Here is a 19,883-nt window from a genome sequence, read left to right on the forward strand (position 1 = left end):
TTAAGAATTAGCATAACTTTTAAAAGGCAATTTACACAGTCTTTGCAAGTTAAGAGCACTGATTAAGAAAGCACGTATAGTACAGCAAGCATGCTTTGTACCTGACCATATGAATACAGAAATGGTACACTTTCTAGTTGGCACAAACATTTTAGGATTAGCAGCTCCATTATTAGGCCACTAAGAGTTCTGAACTTTCACGTTTTGTTTGCCTGTTTTTTAAAAACTTACTTTTAGCTGGATTTTACAAAATAGGACTTCAGATGCATCTTTTCTCGCCTTATTTGTCATGAAATATAAAATTCACTGATACATTATTAAATGACAAGTAGAGCATGCCATTTACAATGAAAACAGGTATTTAAAATAATTGCCTCCATTGGACTGAAGTCTACCAAGTGAAAGCAGCCAGCCTACTACGTTCTCTTTACATTACATTTACGCTGTATCAGTGAGCACATGCAGATGGCCCTTTCCCAATGCAGCAGCAAACATGCAGTCAAAACAGGTCAGCGAAGAACAAAAGAGTTTTAAACAACACTGATCCAGCAGCTTCCGTATCCTACAGGAACGGCACAGAAGGACCTCTGAAACTGCTGCAGTCGTAGGATGAATTTATAACTGTAAGGGCTGGCAAGCAAAATACAGTCTCGTAACATCAAGCTCACCTCCCTGTATCTGGCAGGTTACTCAATTATTTGGTCTCAGAGTGTCAGGCAACAACTAATCACCTTCAAGCAAACCTACTGAAGCAGCACTTCTGCGTGCATTACTCCTCCCTCTGACAGAAGCATTCAAGTATCAATCCTTAATATAAGACCTAAAATTTTAGCGAGCTTTACACCCACTCCTCTGGTTCTTGGCATTTAGAGGATGTTACAGTTTGCTTCACATTAATATCAACGCTAGCATTATCCCTCTTATCAGAAGGGAGTCAAGAGCCCAGCTCAGCATTCCTCCTGCAGCTGAGGCCCCTCGGTTTGGGGAGCTGATCCCATTACTTTCTGCCAGGTCCGTGGCTGCTCCTACCTTTGCCCGTTCGTGGAGTTTCTCACAATCATGTCTGCAATACTCCTTTCTGAAGCTCGCTTCTTTGTCTCGCTTCTCTCAGTCTGCAGCTAAAGACCTTCTCCCAAACAGCCCCCAGCTTCTCCAAATGCCATCTATTTTTACCCAGGTGCTGCCGTCTCATTCCGGATGCTGCTAATTGGCCCCTTAGTCACAACTGGAAAAGTAACCTCGTCGAGTAACTCTTTCTCAGCTGCTGCACTGAGGAATATGTATGCCTCATACTTGCATGTATTCAAACGAGGAAACTTCCAGTAAATTTGTTCCCATGCAAGGGGAAGCCCAGAGTTTAATACAAATTGACCAAGTCTTAGCCTGTCAGATTCTATAGCGACTTCACTCAGACACTTTTTAAAGTAATGACATTATTGCATGAGGATTTTACATATTTAACATTGTAAATCCAGTGAGGAAGCACCACGGGAAACAAGAGATGCTGTAGCATTTATCAACTGTTTTCTCCTTATTCACCAGTCTTTTTTTCCATGTATTATCTAGATAAATATGTAAAGATGCAAAGGTCTCCTCAAACAAAATGACAGAAAACCTATGCCGAAATTAGATTTGCAAAAAGTGAAATAAATGATGAAAATACATGCACAGGAGCACCCAAGTCTCAAACAGGTGTATTTCCACACAGACTTTTCTTATATACATGATATAAAACAGCAGGCTTCACAGACACCAATCACACAACTCAGGGAGTTGCGTGTGCTCCTTAATCATCTTGCTAATGAAAAGTTACCGAATCTCAGAGTTTTCTCTCTGGTATTCTGCTTCTGTGTAGCTACCAACCAAGATGGTAAAAACAAAAAAACAGATCATAAGACAGACTAGTTAAGCAGCTTTTACTAGGAAAACAGTGGGAAAAGTAAATAGCTAAATGATCTAAATTCATCCTAAATTACTTTAGTCATTATGATAGTTTATTATTCCACTAGAAAGGCAAATTCAAATGCTGACTATTTAAAAGCCATTACTTCAGAAATATACAACATAAATGAGAAAATTAGCATTTTATTAAGAGAACTTGACTCATTTTTACTAATGAAGACCGCAATCACTTAATAATAGTTTAATGAATCCCCTCTCAAAATTCTGATGTTACCACAAACACATCACGCGTTTTCGATAACATGAACACAACCATCAGATGTCCTGTACATCAGCTGTGAAAACCAAAAGCAGAGCTTTTCAGCAGATTAGTAATCCTGGATTCAGTTAAATACTGGCAGGATTAATGCTCTTCTCGAGGACGAAAGAAAGATCCTGTTCCAGCCCATAAAGACTGCACAGGCTGCCAAGAGCAAGGGGAAGGGCCTTCAGCTGTGGATCATTAAGAAACAGCCATAAAAAAAATGGGATGTTTTGGAGAACACAGCATCCGGCAAAAACGGTGGAGCGCTTTTTCCATGTGGACCCAAGAGAACTTGAAATCATTTATTCTGCAAATGAGAAGCCGCATGTTTCTGTGATGGTTTGTTTTGCTGCATCGCTGAGAAAGGAGCTGCTTCTGCTTGAAATGAAGGCAAGAAGGATGGGCTTTGAATTTGGTATGGCCGAAAAGAACTAACTCGGACAGCAGACTGCAATCCTTCCCCTGGAAGCCACCAACACCATTAACCCTGCACGTCCTACTGCCCACTTCCATGTTAGATTTAAAAAACAAACAAAAAGTGTTCTACATGGTTGTGTTCAGCCCTGATACAGACTGAGGTATGGGTAATAAGGCAAAGAAAAACTCCAATTAATGGCATTATAGGAAAGATCCATTGCCTTTTTTATTTTTTAGTTGGCTTCAAATGTATGGGGCCTCAGAGGCAACAAGTCCTGGCTTCCCATGACAGCACCTGAGGGGCTCTCACTGTCTGAGCAGCACAAGGGGTGAGCTGAAGGACAGCGAGCCTATGTCAGACCAGCAGAGCCCACCAGGCAACCTGTTCTGAGTACCCAGCTCAAGAGTGCCCCTTCTTGCTCTTTCTCCAGCTCCCAAACCTCACTCCTGGTGATCCAAAATTGTGGAAAAATGTTGGGGGGCTACTACTTGTGGAAATAGCTGGGACGGGACAGGACATGGTTATTCCCAGTTGTGCACTTACATTCTTCAAGGGTGCATGGGCACAACCAAAGCATTTTTTGCACAGACTGAGGCCTGACAGCTGTTTGTTGTGTTAATACACACCTGAACTCCAAGGCAGGTGTGGCAGGAAGGTGAGGCAGTCTCAAAGCTACAACAATATGTGAGCAACCAGGAGATTCTGGGGCTCACTGGTGGCTCTCAGCTCCAGCCTGTCCAAGTCCCCCAGCTGTGCTGAGCCCTGCAGAGGACACTGCTGACTTCACATGGCATGCATCCACCCAGCTCCCCTCCTGGCTTGGACCCAAAGGTGCCTGTGAGGCTTTTCTGACGTTTCAGGGTCATTTCTTGCACTCATGTGGACCTGCCTACCAGAGCTGGATGAGTTCTCCAAGTTGTTTTCCTCACTTGGACAAGAAGCCCCATGTTTGTCCTCTCTTCCTGCACAAGGCCCTCCCTTGAGAATGGCTGGACACAACTTTGAGAATGGCTGAACAGCTTTCCTCGTTCTACTGTGAAGCAAAGATAAGGATACAGCAAGGCAGGAGAACTGCAAAAAAGCTGCTTGTGCAATGAGGAGGAAAACGGCAGGTTCTTCTGCTTTGGGTGCTACTCTCTCTTCCCTCTACGAGATAATCCTTCCTCCAGGCAGCAGCACCACCTTAGGGCACTCACGGTGCAAGCATTTATTTACCTGTGGCCCTCCCTTCAGTATCTCAGGTCAACCGAAAAAAATCCTTTACAATTAAATCAGCTTGTAGACAGGTGCAAATTTACGCATCAGTATTTTTGACCAGAGCACTTGTAAGGCAAAAAATCCTATTATTATGAAATACAGTACTCCACCCTTGTCAGGAATAAAATTTTATCATTTCTCCACATGCTCACCATCACCAAGTAGCAGCATGCTAAGCACTCCTTGAATTTTTATTTTTTTTAAATCTCAACGTTAGGAAGTCCTCCAAGCTAAAGAAGTTGAGGAGAAAGCGGTTTAAGATATTAGAGCGAGTTCAGATACGGGAAACAGCGCGCCTGCAGCAGCATTTCCTCCTCTCTCCCGCAGAATAAATGAGCTCAGGCAGAGCTCTCCCTCCTCCTCTGCGCCCGGTTTCCGGTATTAGGCAGCTCTAATACCTCTGCACCAGCTATAACCCCGGCCTTTTTATACAACAGGTCCTTCCAGTTCCTCTTTACTTCCTCATTCTGCCAGTGAGCAACATCTGCTCAGTTTTCCCCCTCCTGTGACCATCCTACCGTTTCTTGTGACTACCCAATGTGCTGCCATTCACCCTTCACAAAGGTGAGGGGTGGGTGGGAGATCACCACCACAGCTCATCTGATGTTTCTCGTCTTCCTGAACCTTAAAAAAATAAACAAAAATTATTTTCTCCTTAAAATATGCAGCTAAATCACTGCCATTTGTAAGAATTTTAGAACTATTTGCGAATGATAATAGACAATAAAACAAAACTGATGATGGGAACAAGTGTCTAAATTGTGATAATTTAAACTGCTAGCATTTTCTGGATGTCCAAGGGGTAGAACACACAGGCTAGAAGGAAGCTTACAAAATTCCTGCCAGACTGGTATTTGAAAATTAAGCTTCTTGCACTATGGGCTCTTTATTATCCATACTGAACAATGACAGTGCCCTTTCCTAACCCAAACAGAAACAGTATTTTTTTCCTATGGAAATATTTAGAGCACATGACTGGTAAGAAATCTTCTGGATTTCTAAATTTCACATAAAAGCTTGGAATTCTACCTTGGCCTTAGAAGTCAATTTTGCCTTCACATAGTTTTCTACCTCTGACTGGATCCAAGAGGAGGAAAATCAATTGAAGCCCTCACACGTTCAATGACAACTTCAGAAATAGTATTAATTTCAGCAAAGATTTTCAAAAAATAACAAATATGTGATCTCTTTTGAATTAAAAAACAAACACAGTCCCTCTTAACATCTTCGAAGACAGATCAGCCACATAACACATGAGCTAGAGTAACACTGACATTGACACCCATCTCCCTTCACTTGGCTGTCATACATTTTTAACCCTATTCAGGGATCCTTAATTGGGCAAAGTGCTAATATAATCAAATAATATTTGTTCCTGAGTAGCACAAGATCTGGTCCTGATTCTGAAGTTTTGGAAGAACTGTTGTAACACGGGGACTGATCCCACTTTCCTTCACACGCCAGAGGAATCCAGAATACAGGATCTGGTGCTAAATTGATCTAACTTCCACTCACCTTCTCATTAAAACCATCGCACATCTGTAAATACAATTAATCACTTAAAAAAAAAAAAAAGTATCAGCTTTCCTCTGAGTCCACTGCTTTGCTACACCACTCATAAGGAGAATGTTTTTAAATGATATCAATAAAAGTCTGATAAAGAAAGACATAGCGAGTTATAAAGCAAATCAAAAAGGCCTCCTACTCCAAACCTACGCCATAAACAACATAGAAAGAGCAAGCAGTTAAAAAAAAAAAACCTTGCCCTTTTAATTTGCCTCATTTCACAGTGAATACTCACAACGTCGCAGAAAATCCATTTTGAAGCAGATAAGCAACCCCAGCAGTAATTACAAACACCTTATCTTTCCATTCCTCTTCAGCTTGAAGAGCCTTACCTTCATGCCATCCCCAGGTGGAATACTGCTCCTTTCCATTAACACCGCACCGCCAACAGCCCTCCTCTTCACTCGAGTGCTGGCTGAAGTTTAGAAGTCCAACACCAGCCTATGGTTTAATTCACTAGTCTAACTACTGAATTATATTCATAACTGGCTGGTGATTAACACCAAACAACCCGAGGCTCAAACAAACAGCACAGCAAATCACTCTTTTCAAACAACCAGTCGTCGAGGTCAAAACATGCATGCTTTTAAGTCACACTGCAATCAACTTCCTCCCCACCCATTCTATTATTTGGTATTCATGCATCCACAAGAGCATGGAAACCACTTCACAAAAAAATCAGGGCTATCTTGGAAGAACCTACAGTGCTTAAAGAGGAAACGCCATTTAAAAACCAAGGAGAAGGAAAAAAGATTTTTAATAAATAAAACTTATTTCCCATTTGGTTTTTAGATGCTTCCTTTTATCCTGTCATCATTTTACCTGTTACAGGCCACCCCCAAGTGGACCCACCGTCAGTATCAAGCCAAGGATTTGCTTTCTACACACACAAAAATGATGTCCAGACCAAAACAGCAAGACTCTGAATGAATCACAAGCAATCACGAGGTTCAGTGCTAGCATCTAGGAAAATGTTAGTTTTAAATTTTAGAAGTGAAGCTGTTAACACACAACTAAGGAAAACACACAAAACACTTTTTTTTTTTAATTTTATGTGCACTCCAACTCATGCTATAGCCCCCCATTACGTTTCAAATACGCATTAATTTCCAGGCAATTGTTTGCTTATAAATCAAATGCTTTTAGTAAGAGGTCAGCAATGTCCTTCTAATACTACTTTTGAAAGCAGAGCAGTCTTTAAGACTTGAAGAGCACGAAGTTTTGCGTGGCAGAAGTTTAAAGCAACCCTGCTGACACATGCTTCCGAGCCTGCCAGAGCTCTTGGTTTCTGCTTACCCACCCTGGATCTTTAAAGCAGCCGTGACGCAAGAGAGGTGGCCATGGTCCTGCCGAGGAGGCTGCTCCCGGCACGCTGCCTGTTTGCTGTCCCCAACTTCACTCGGGTTTTAGCAGGTAAACAGAGGCTAGTCACAGTCCTTTCATTATCTGCATAATCCCAGCCCGTGTGATTGCTGCACTGTCACACCAGTGCCCGAGTGAGCTTTCGGTCCTGAATTATGTCCACACACAACACGAACGGGGGAGTGCCAAACAAGATGATTAAGCAGCAAAATATGACAAGGCATGAGTTATATTATTAGTATTCCTATCTATCATTAGCCGCAGAAATGAGGGTTTTGTACAGCCAATAGCAACTATGCATAAATAAAGCTCCCACACTCTGACACGCTTTCAAAATAAGAGCAACTATTTATTTTGAGTAATTCTTTTTTTCGGCTGCTTTGACACCAAACTGTAGTTCGGCATTTCACAAATTACTTCCTTTTTCATGCTCTACCTTGAAACAACTCGGGACAAAACTCTTCTTTTAAGAAGGCAGCCTTAAATTACAATCCTTTATTTTCAGAGAACAAGAGCGTAATCATTTTTCAACAAGGTGTGCCAAGTGGCTTTCATTTCGGCAATTCACTGCTTGTATTTGAGTACATATTGAACCTGCACAAACTTTGTGTTCTTTGGCACGGAATGCTTCATTTCTTGAACCTCACAAAATGACTAAAGCAAAAAAAGCAAGTTTTAAGTTTTTATACACACAGCCACAGTTTATTACTATTATTTATTTTTTTTTTAAATCTCCTCAGCAGCATCTCTGAGGTTTCACACTCATTCCCTTTCATCTTTAGTGATCTTCTTGATTCATTTTACGAGAGTTGCTTGGAAATGAGAAGGCAAAAGCCAAGAACGGCAAAAATTAGTGCAAGGACTTGTAACACACTGCAATAAATTATTACTCATTACACCATGGAATTAGTGGTAGAACATGACACTGTAAGGCACTGACAATCTGTCCTCACAGATGAACTTTTGGGCTCTGTGCAGTATCAAATCACAGTTCTGGTAGAAATTGTTTGATATTCCCTACAATTTTGAGCCAAAGAAGGGAATAACAAGTTGAAAATGAGCCTGACAGATGCATGTGGTAGCGGTGCTCTAAACGGAAAGACGGGAGAGAGGGCATATGAAGTTAGTTGTACTAAAGGCAGACAGAAGGAAGCGAGAAAACAGAAGAGCTTAGGTGGGATCACAGTTTCAAATTATTTTAAAACTCCAGCAACACTGCTATTGAACGTGGTGAGGCTTGCCAGAACGTGCTTAATGAGAATAAATGCATCTGATGAAACAAAATGAATTATGGTTTTCAGTAAAAACACTAACACAGCATGCTACTCCTAAGGATTCTGCATAATGAAATAATGATTTAAAACAATCATTAAAAACCAAGATAATTAGAAGTTTTATTGCTAAAAAAAATAGCTGATTGAGCGTGAAGTCCCTTCCTTCTGCAGGTGAGGCAATGCAGCAACAGCACTCCGTTCTGGATTCTACCTGCCTTTCACTGGGCTGCATTTCTTCTAACCAAGGCTTTTGGAAAGTTTTGGTGACAGTCTGATGTTTGAAGAGAAAAACAAAATGAATTCTATCAGACTTGTTTCCTTTTAAATAAGATTAGAGCAATCTTCCAGTTACTTAGCTGTAATAAAAGCAGCCAATCTGAAAGAGTTTGCATAATGTCATACTTAATTTTTGTTTCTTGTTTTTCTCAAGCCAAACAAGAATAACGCTTCTAAAGAAAGTCATTTTTATGCTGTATTACTCACAAGATACTAATTTGAAAGTGCACTGAGAAATAAAAAGATTCTGATTAAAATCCTCCATTAATTTTCGATGCCCAATTTGAGACATCCGGATTTTTCTGAATGTTTATGTGGCACCGTGTTGTAGTCAGGACCAGTTACCACCAATCTCCTTCGCGTTTTGAGTCATCATCCATTCTGTAAGCCACGACCTGGTGGCTCAGGCTAAGCAGCAAAAAGAGCAAGCAGTTTTTGAACAGCTAGCAGAGCATCACCCAAGATGCACAGAGCTGAGGAAACAACAAAGTGCAATTCCTCCAAGGAAATACCCAACTATTCTAGTCACGAAAGCCTCGCTTTTTCTTCCCAAATCCCTTAGGGCCTTCCTGACAAACCTTCACAGCTCCTGAAATGGATAAAGCTGGGATTTTACGCAGATTTTAAAAACTGAAAGCTGCAAGGGGCTACCAGAAGGCACCACCTAACATAAGTGAACCTGTCCGGAAGATCCATGGTGAAGCAACCCCCCTGAACTAAGCCCTGTAAATTGTGTTTGACTACACCATAACTTTCAGGAAAGTCCTGACTCTTGATTTGGAAGCACGCAACACAGAACCCAACGTCATTTTAAGAAGTTCCTGCCAGCACATATTTGTCCACACTATGCACGCCTCATTTCTGGCTTTAGCCAACAGCATTAGTCCTCACATCTGACCAGGATTTTCTCCCCATATTATTATAACCATATCCCCTCTCAACCTCTGGATAAACAATACAAAGCCTTTCTTTCCCCAAAACGTACTGGATAAGACATTTGCTGTTTCTTCAGTCATTTAATGTGTCTCTCTCGCTGTGATTGTCCCATAGCTTCTCCAAGCATGCCATCTCCCAAACACCGTGCTACCTCCTAGCATCGATCTCCCCAACGCCATGCACAGAGGTGACACCGACGCCTTTCTCACATCTAAGGGCCAACAAACCGCGCTTGTTTGCCCTGCGAGGATGACACACACACACGTTAGTTAATAACAGATGCTAAATGCTTCATCATGCTTAATGATGATAGCCCTATCTAGCTGTTACGCACAAAGTTTCCACCGCCTCATAACACTGACAAATTCGGGCTGGTATTTACGGGCAAGGCAGAAGTCTCAGCCGGGGCACAAAAAACACAGCAGGCAAATAGCAAGGAGCCTGTAGGTAGGTTTTAAAGTAAACATTTCATATGGACACAAGTGCTTTTTTTTTCCTATCTACTCCTTCAGAAATAGTCCCTTTAGAAATTGTACAAGAAAAACCTACTTGTGTGCAGAAATTTTAACCACAATAGTTGCTGTATGCCACAACAGTAAATGAATGAAAAGGGATGTTTATGAAGCCTGAAAACCCCTTTCCATCACAAGCAGGACCAGCAGCCAAGACAGATGCACACGGATAAAGCTCTTGCCTTGTCTTTGTCTCATCTCAGAGGAGAAAAGTATTTCTTTCAGACAATTTCGCAGAAATCTTCCAGGTTTCAGTGAAGTTTGCCCACAATGAAAACACCATTTCTGCGATAATTAAGCTATGGAAAACTGTGTTTTCCATTTAGATTCAACCAAGAGATTTTTGTTCATCTGAGCATTGTTTTGTGGCTCTATGTGAGGAATGGCTGGGACATACCAAGAAGCGTTTTCTTCCAGTTCCTATAACACACGTTAAAAGCTTTAGGCACACAAAATTAGACATATTCCAAAGGCACAAAGCATTAATCATCTCTTTTGACTTTCTGCAGGGTAAGCATCAAATACCTTCTACTGGAAGCATACTCACACATGTGCCAACCTAGGCTTGCAAAGCATAAATATCTCCATTAACGTTATCTGCCTAATGACCCTGCCCAGAGATCCTGTAATCAGCTCTACCCATGAAACAGATCATACAGGGAACTGCACTTAGAAATTAATTAGAAGTTCACACTTTCCTAAATTAACTACTGTGGTCCTGAGCAATGGCTTCCGCGGGCCTTTCCTCTACGTTTAGGCATGCGGCACAACAGCTTCGCAGAACTTCTTCGTTTCCCCTCTCCACCCACCGAGAGGAAAAACAAACCAAACGTGCTGGGGTGGCACATTGCAGGCATCCCACACAGCGCTCGCAGGGCAGAAATGACAGAGCTAAGGAGCGCTTACGCTCCATCTCAGCGCCAAGGTGAGAAACCAGGGCAGCTCCCAGGACCATCGTGGTCCAAAGCAGGTGAAGCAAGCTCCCCCTCTTGGGCAGCACAGCTCACAAGCAGAAGAAATTCAGCAGTCCCATCACCCTGCTTCTGTGCTCTCAGAGGTGGCAGTGCAAAACAAACCCCTTCGGTATGTTTTTAGAGTGTTCCACCTTAGAAAAGCATTAATATCAGCAGCTACACCGAGCTTTCTGAAAACTTCAAAAGACAACACCAGGCAGCTTTAAGCTTAACTTACATAATCAAACCCCGTTTGAAAATGAAAGCCAGGATGTTGCATAAGCCAAGACAAAAAACTGTAAGACAGGTGGGAAGATGAAGGACTGGCTTGCCCCCCTCCCAATCAATTCTGGCAAAATATTTGCAGCTGAATTCTATTTTTTATTATTACTCAACACGATCAGCAAATAAAATCCAAAACAATACATTTTTAAACCCAAACTCCTGTATCTGTCATATTTTTCCCAGCATCTCTTCCAGCCATCACATGTTTTTTAAGCAAACCTAAACAGCTGCTTAATATTTTCAAGTAGTTTTGGTCCAGGTAGCATCTGCCAACCTCTTAGCTACATTTAGTATCCTCCCACAGCCGAAGCCTAACAGACTTCTCTATTGAGACTTAAATCAGCAGTCTCTTTGTCTCCATGCAACTGCTCTTTTACTGCAAATGGTATGGCAGTGCAGAAAGCACGGTATGAATTTAAGCAGAGGAGCTAATGCCCTGGTAGACAATCTCTAGCTGTCTAGAAAGGAAAAATGCAAATTCCCACTTATTTCACTGCAAAAATTAAAATGAGATTCTGTTTGGAGTGGCAGTCAGTCCTGCAGGCCCTCCCTCCCCACAACCACAGGGCACGGCATCACAGAGGGGCAGGAACTGATATTTATCACATGCTGCTGGTGCTGCTGGCGCTCCCTCCCATCCTGCCAGGGAATGGAAGCAGCAAGCAGTGACCATGCTGCTCTACGTAGCATCTTTTTTTTCCCTATAAAGGAAATCTCTACTCACAAAAACAAGCTTCAGTGCAACTTGAACCTCCTCAGAGGGTTCTCAGAAGTTTTATAAATGTGTGATTCCAAAACTCCACACTAACGTTTTTCTCCTGTTTTGTGTTTTTTTAGAGTGTGGGGTTTTCAGTGCTATGCGTGTTTCTAGACATTTGTAAGAACAACAAACATTAGGATTGCAGTGCCAGGTTTCCTTAACATCTCTGATCTTGTTCTACAATGAGAAGCCAGGAACATTCATGTCTAACATCAATCACGTTTAACAAAAATCAGAAGTACTGGTGGTGTTTGCAGCCAGGCCTGCTCTGGGGTGTGGCTTCATAACAAATATTTGTGCTGCACAGGTTTGTCATTTAACAAGATCACTGCACAACCCTCTCAAACCCAAAAACCTTGTAACATCAGATTATTTGTCACTAAACAAAATGAGAAATCCATCATCCCCTCCCAAATGGTACCTAATACCTTAGGATTAGACAAACATAGAAACCTGACCTTTGACAACTTATTTAACAATTTTCAAGTGCTGTCAATTACCAAAACATACAAAAGCAAAAGCAACACTTGGAAAAGAAAAAAAAACAAACATCTATATTTGCACCTAACACTTCTGGAAATCAGCATGCATCTAATAAAGTACTCTACCTGAAATATACATAGAAAAAAAAAGTTGAAATTTATACATAAAAAGTTATTTTAAATAAATCTTTGTTGAGATTTAAATAAATCTTTTGAAATGTTGGTAGCTGGTTGTTTATGCCTGGTCTTCCCTTATAATCCTCCTGGAAAAAGGACACAGTTTACCAAGTCCATCAAAACAGACGCCCCTAACAGCACCAGTAATTTTGTTTAAAGGTCACATTTTGCCAATATGTAGGTTACAGGCAATTTATTTTTAAAAAGTTTTTTTCCTGCATACATACAACTATGTTTATTCCAGGGAATAGATTCACTCAACTCAAGCGGTCAATGCAAAAAAAAGTTTTCTACCCTAGCCATGCACAGAAAAGTAAACATCTTTAAGTTGAATTCAATTTCACGCAATAACCATAAAGAGTCAAAATAAAACAGATCAATTTCTTTCCCTTAACACTGCAGGAGATGTTTCAGATTAGCCCAGTGGTAAATTTCATCTTCAATTGTATCATAGGCCTTGATATGAACTAACATAAAACTTTTGTTATTATTTGTTCATTCTATAGGAATGAAAATACCACTATTTAATTTTCTTAACTAGTCATTTCTTCTCTGTGGCATCTGTCAAAGTCTATCAATACTGACTTCAGAAACAGAATTTGTCTTTCTAAGTTTTATACCCTCAAATTCTATCATACGTTTTTCTTCCTTATCCCAAAGCTACAGTTCTGTGAGAGATAAAGTGGATTAAAGACATATTGAGGATTATAGATTATGCAGTTAGAACAAACAGAGGCAAGTATTTCAAGCAGCTGACCCTACAGAAAGGAATCACATTCTGTTCTCGAGATGATATATAAAAATAGAAGGCACATTCCGCTAGGAAAATATTTACTTAATAATTTATCATTTAAGAACTACTACTGTACAAATTAAAGTGCAAAGACAGCAAATTGAAATCAATGTGTAGATATATATGCAGTGGTAATACAGCTACAATTTTGACTGTGATTAGACTTACAGATTTTGTTCTATTCTAGCACAGGAAATAGAAAAATCACACTTCTCTTTATCTCAAAGCCCTATGTTTGAAATTGATTCCAACTCTGGGGGGACAGGAGAGACAGAGAAACTCAGTACTGCCGAAAAGTCTGGAAGTAAAAAGAGAAAATTCTCAAGGTATCCAACTGAAAAGCAATGCCAGTGAGATGTAAGAATCAATTTAGTCCAGACATTAATAACTTCCTTAATGATCTGTATGACTAAAATAGCATACAGACAACATCTTCTGAGGATATTGAACACGGAACACTGAATAGTGGTAAGGTCAGAAATAATACAAAGGAACCTAAGCAAATTCCTTACATGGCCAGAAAATAAAGTGAAATTCAGTTTGGAAAAACACCAACTAATACGTCTGGGAAAAATAATCCCAAATATAGATACCCAATAGGCACTAGAAACCTGGGAAACAACAGTGCAAGAAACTGCATTGCTCCTGGTGTTCAAGACATGTAAAAGTACATAGGCAAAAATACCATTAAGCACCGAATGCTTTACTAAAGAACCCAACTGTAATGAAAAAAGAAGTCTGGACTTTATTCTGTCCTACATACCATGGAAGAACTTTTCAATTAACTGTATTTCAAGTATCAGGGTTTTTAATTCAGAAGCCTAATACATATCCAAAACCAAACATAAGAATACATTCACTTCCAAACTGTTTGCTTTTTATTGACCATGAAGCTCTGGCACACTTCACCACAAGTGAATCAACTCAGATCCAAACAACTGAATTTCTGCTGTGCTGCGATGCCTGTCCATGCTAGGATCGACTGCACAGAAACAAGTGGAGATCAACGATGTGCTCACAGAAATGAGGTTGCCTCAGAATTGACTCCGAAGAGCACGTCAATCCTACTCTCTGCAAAATCCTTGATTAAGACAGTTTCTGCAATGGGAGTGGCTGTTCCTTACCAAGCAGAAGTAAAAGTAACTCACTGAGAAGTACGCTTCAAAACCTGCTTCCAGCCACTTCTGTTTCTAGATATTATGACGTTCCTTCATCAGGGCACTACCTTGAAAATAAGATTTTTACATTGCTAATGTAAATGAAAGTTTCACTTTCTCATGACCGGCTCAGAAACATCTGCAGAACTCCTAATGTTGATTTGGGTTTCTTAGGGGTTTTCTTTTGTAGAAAGGTTGCTTTGGGATTGAAGTGTCTCCCTCAGGAGTGGTAATGGGACGAATCTGTCCCACTTGTCCCTTGGAGACATCTGAACCAAACCTTAACCGTGGCCCTGCTTGCCCCAGCAGCAGGGAGCTCCGCACAAGCACAGCTGTTCTCATTCAGGATGTGGTAGGTGGGGGAGAAGGGGACACAGAAAGAAGAGGAAGAGGAACAGACCTGTCCTGAGAAACAGGACATGTTTCTCCTGCTTTTAGCATTCCCTACTGTGAGAAAGAGATGAAATATTGAGATTTTCTAAAGGGACCACTCGTTTTATGAATGACTTTTTCCTGAAAGATGGCAATTTTAACCTATTATTGGGGGGCATGTGTTTTTTCTTCTTGAATTTAAGCAGGAGTAAGAAATTTCACTTTGTGACCTGGAAGTTCACGGTAATGGGAGGCCGGGGTAAACATAACCTCCAGCATTTTGTTCCTTTCTCCTTCCCTGCCAGGCCTCCTTTTGACTCATCGCGATGAAGTGTCTAGACTTTTTCCAGGAGCCTTTCCACCGCTTCGCTTACGCCTGGCGCACAGCACAGATCCCGCTTGCTCAGTGCTCTCATGGTAAGGGACTCGCTGCAGCTCTTTTCACTTGTGGCTAACAAGACAACCTGGCAGCTGATATTCTTAAGTTTACAGCATCGATATTCTTTAGTTCATAGCAACGGACACTTCCTGAGTTTATGGCAAAACACTGATTAAGAGCACCCCCAACACACTGCCTCTTCCTCAAAGTGCATTAAAGCATTAAACCTTCCCACACATGCCTACAGGGTCTGCTACTGCACCTTGCTATCCAGCGTACTGAGACAAATAAACCACTCTTCCATGAGCCAAACCCTGTGTCAGAGCTTTAGGCACAATAGATACCCATTACTGCTCCCAGAAGGACTAATAACCACTTCTCTCCATCAGCCCTGTAACCAATAGGCCCTTTCTGATCCTGGAAACACAAACCAGAGAGGATTTTAATCTTTAATAAAATACCTAAGGTCTAGTTTTGGTCAAAAGCAGATAGAGATTTCTATTTTCTCTCTCTCTCCCTCTCTCTGTCTTGCCTTTTCCACCCTTTTTGCACTTTTGAAAGGTGAGAATAAATTTCAACCGCTGTAGTTTCTTCGCACTGGGGGGTGGAGATTCTGCTTCTTCTAATAATACACAGGAAAAAAAAAAAATCAAGAAAGCACACAGAGCATAAAGGCCGAGGCGAACTACTGCACGAGGAGCAGAAGCCTGCCTCACAGTGAGGTCTGCTTACTGCAGCAGAGGCAGGACAGCACTGGCACGCTCTTTGCAGGGTGGATCTCTCCCTGGCGGGTCTCGTCTTGCCTCCAGAAGCGCAGACAAACAACCGCCGTAACACGCTGACGGAGCTTAAGATGATGAACGGACTTTTTTTTCCCCCCCCTCCCTTTCTAAATACAGCTGATTTTATTATATGGAGATTTTCAATGAGCTCTGCAATCCACTCCACCTGGAACGCCTGGTTTCATATGTATGAGTGAGTTTTATCACCCTCTTGTGGAAAAGTAAGTGAATTGTATCTGTCAGAGGTAATGGGAAGAAGAGGAAAGCAGGGTAAAGAAGACAGTGATAGAAAACAAGCAAAGAAAAAGGAAAGGAAAGCATGGGGTGGGTGGAATAAAGAGAAATTGAAGTGAATGATGGTAACTAGCGATGCAGGGTTAGGGTATAGGATGGTGAAGCACTGGCAACCCAGAGAGGTTGTGGCTGCCTCATCCCTGGAGGTGCCCAAGGCCAGGCTGGATGGGATTTGGGCAGCCTGGGCTGGCAGGAGGGGTCCCTGCCCATGGCAGGGGGCTGGGATGGGGTGATCTGTAAGGTCCAACCCAAGCTGTTTGACAGTTCTGGACTGTGCCACCTCTACTGTGGTCTGCAAAAGCTATCCCAAAAATGTTCTTTGAAAACACCAAAAGATAACCAGCTGCCAAAGTGACTGTCTCGGTAACATTCACTCTGTTCAACAAGCATGTTCACTACTCTGGCTTCAAGCACTGCCTCAGCTGCAATCAGCGTCTTTTGCACCTTTTCCATCTTTGGATGGAAAAATGTATTCTGTATAAACACACACAGCTAACTGCTCTAAACTGAGTTCAGAAAACACTTGCTAGACCAAATTTCTTTTTTAAAAATAGACTCCATGGAACATCTATGCCCTGCTCTTGGAACTGGACAGCGGAGAGGACACGAGCTAAACTTGTAAAGTAATGAGAGCTCATGCATTCACATTACATCCTGCTGGTTAACAAAACAGAAAAGAATATCTAATTGCTCTAAAGTCTTGAACCATCCTTTCTTCTGTTTCTGACCATCCCCAATATTAATTACATTTTTTTCAGTAATCTCCCTTTACAACATAATCCACGTGACGGTACATTCAAAACCTTGAAAGCAAATTTATTGCAGCTTCTATATAAAAATTTTAACCTATAAGTTTGGTACAAGCACACACAAGAAAGAAACAAAGAAAGTAAAGATGATGTTAAATAAGATTAATGACACCGGACAGAGGCACAGAAACCCCAAGCAAAAGGCCAGCCCGGAGCAGATAGGTATCACAGGCATGGTGAGAAGTGTTAAGGGATGAAACCACAGACCACAGCCAACACAAAACACAGTTATTTCTTCTTAATAACACTAATCTTTTTCTCAGGCTCCTCAAAAAGTTACAGACCAATTAAAAATAATAATGCCAACAGCAGATCTTCTTAACTATAGGATAAAAGAACAGCTAAATAAATAGTTTTCCCCTCGTTACACAATGAAGCATATTTTATACCTAGACACCATTCATAATGAATGGCATAAAACGGGTGCCTATACAAGCTGCATTTATTTCACTGTTTGAATGAAAATCTGACAGTTGAGCACTTCTGCAGACAAGATGGAATTTTACCTTACCTTTATTCTTCACAAAGGTATTAGATTTTTCTTAATAAATGGCTGTATGCGAGTACTTCACCATTATCTGCAACTAGGGGTCAAGTCCAAAAAACGAGTACTTTTGCCACGATGTACACACAGTTACCTGCATTTATTCATCATCATGGAGACACCACTGATGATTTATTTTAACTTCTGCAGAACACCCATCAATGAAGGAAGGCTAAGTTTGTGACTGATGTTTTGCAGCAGATACATTTATTTAAAATTCCTAAAATCTTCAATTTTTAATGGTCCAAAACCACTGAATTATGCACAAACTTATAGGAACAAACTGCTTGCCTCCACCTCTCTTTTAACTTGCTCAGTGGTGAAGTCCAATGCTAAATTACTGAAAGAAGCTCTCCAGATCAGGGAACACATGAAGCCACTGTTACAACAGAGCTAGCAATATGTCCAGAGATGTTCAACAGACATTACAGCAATCTGCTGTTCTATCTCTCCTTCTAGGAAGCTACCCAGAACAGACCCCTTTCTCATTTTCTGACCGTTTAACCAGGTTGATCAACCCCATTATGTTGTGATCCTTCCCTGCCACAAACTCCTGCAGATGCTCAGGAAGGTGCCAAGCACTTCACATTCAGAGAAAACTCCCCCAGTTAACCTGACACGTGGATCAGAAGGGGCAAAACGGTGACAAACCTTAATAAATTGTTTAAATGCAAAATAATGATCCTAAGAAAAACATCATGAACTGTTGGCAGTGTTTTGCAATGAAATTATTATATACTTTGTTTTCAGGTAATACAATTTAATAGAACAGTTAATCAGTACGAGACATGCTGTGACTTCAAAAATAAAATTCCTATAGAAAAAATAAACCTCCCATGGGCTGAAAATATGTTTTTACATTGACTACATGTAAGAACATACACATTTTCAAAATTATACACACATCACTATCAATTAGAGAAACCTATTGTTGAAGAACCCTATAACAAGCCATTATCGTAAATCATTACTACTTTTGAACAGAACGGATTTCCCTATAGCTTGACTTCAAGCCTTTGCTCAAAACAGGCAGTTTTTCAATCAAGTGCAGTGACTAAGCACGCAGAAATATTTTACACTAGTTCTTTGGACAGCTACCATATCTTTTCAAAACACTTGATACAGATCCTCAGGCTGCAGCAGCATTTTTCCCCCCAGAAAACCACACACAGAGAAGCCACCAACCCTACAGAGAAGTTCACCCCCGTTTAAGTTCCGCTGATTCAACTGTTTGAGAGGGCACGGGGTAATAAAGCAGATCACTGAGATTATCATGGTTAAAAAAAAAGAAGAAAAAAAATCAAGAAGGAGAAGGCAGAACATATTTAACAATCCGGTTTACACTGTGGCCCCAAAAACACTTGCCTCAGCACAAACGAGAGGCAGCACACTGGTGTGTACTCTTGGCAACTTCTCAAAGGTTTGCAACCAGAATAAAAGCAACAAAAAAAATCACCAAACTGCATCTGCAACAACCACCACTACAGTCAGCAGGGACTCAAACTAAGATAAAACCTTGCTGTGGGCTTCTGAAACAAGACTGCAGCATTTTTCTAACAGATTTTCCTGAAGTTTTTATGAACTAGCACGCGTCCATTTGTTGGTATCTCTGAATTAAACAGTTATCAAGATCACACAGTTCCACAGCTAATCCATAAACGCTTAACCCTACCAAAGCTCATTGAACTCAGCAAGTCTTCTCGTCTGTTTCAGCTAAGAACTTCTGCACGACTGAGCCAAAGAAACAGCAGCAGTTTGAATGAGCAAGCTGTAGGTGAAAGGAAGTTACCCTGAACCTAAAAATAGTTGATCGTCCTCCTCCCACTCCCCAGCACACACAAATAAAGGCGCTCGTTTTTCAGGCAGACACGCTTCTGATGGACGAGCACGAAGGGACTGCCTCCTTACGACAGAGCTTTACCAATGAACAGAAGCAGTATCCCATCCCAAGTACTGAATTTTAAAAATAATAAATAAATGAGAAAGGAAATAACTCAATACCTAAACTTTATGTGTGACATTAAATAAACATATAAGTTGTTTATATACACAGATGTGTATTAAACACATTTAATACACAAGCTCACATTTTTACAAGCACACACATGATTCCAAAGCTATGGAAAACATGCCTTTTTTAACAGTAAAGCTCTGTATCGTAATTACTTATCAAGGCAGCACTAAGCTTCAACAATCATGTATGCTACACAGAACTGACTGCATGGCTAAACCAGAATTTTTATTTGTCAAAAGTACTTTGGGAAAGGGATATAAAGGAGGTACTTATTA

At 40.9% G+C, this 19,883-nt stretch overlaps 1 protein-coding gene across 5 annotated transcripts in view; it reads right to left on the reverse strand.

Annotated features, from left to right (window-relative positions):
- Positions 1-19,883, reverse strand: part of PPP2R5E (protein phosphatase 2 regulatory subunit B'epsilon) — a 75,158-nt gene that overhangs the window by 45,463 nt on the left and 9,812 nt on the right. Inside the window, exon 1 of one of the 5 annotated variants that reach the window (XM_068682511.1) lies at positions 6,748-6,903. The exons of 3 other annotated variants lie outside the window; for them this stretch is intronic. The gene's annotated coding sequence lies outside the window, so the exon portion shown is untranslated. Of the gene's footprint in view, positions 1-1,029; positions 1,159-6,747; positions 6,904-19,883 lie in introns of those variants that run through there. One more of the 5 variants, XM_068682510.1, reaches the window with a different exon arrangement.

This window comes from Anas acuta, chromosome 5 (genome assembly GCF_963932015.1).
Source record: "Anas acuta chromosome 5, bAnaAcu1.1, whole genome shotgun sequence".
Lineage (NCBI taxonomy): Eukaryota > Metazoa > Chordata > Aves > Anseriformes > Anatidae > Anas > Anas acuta.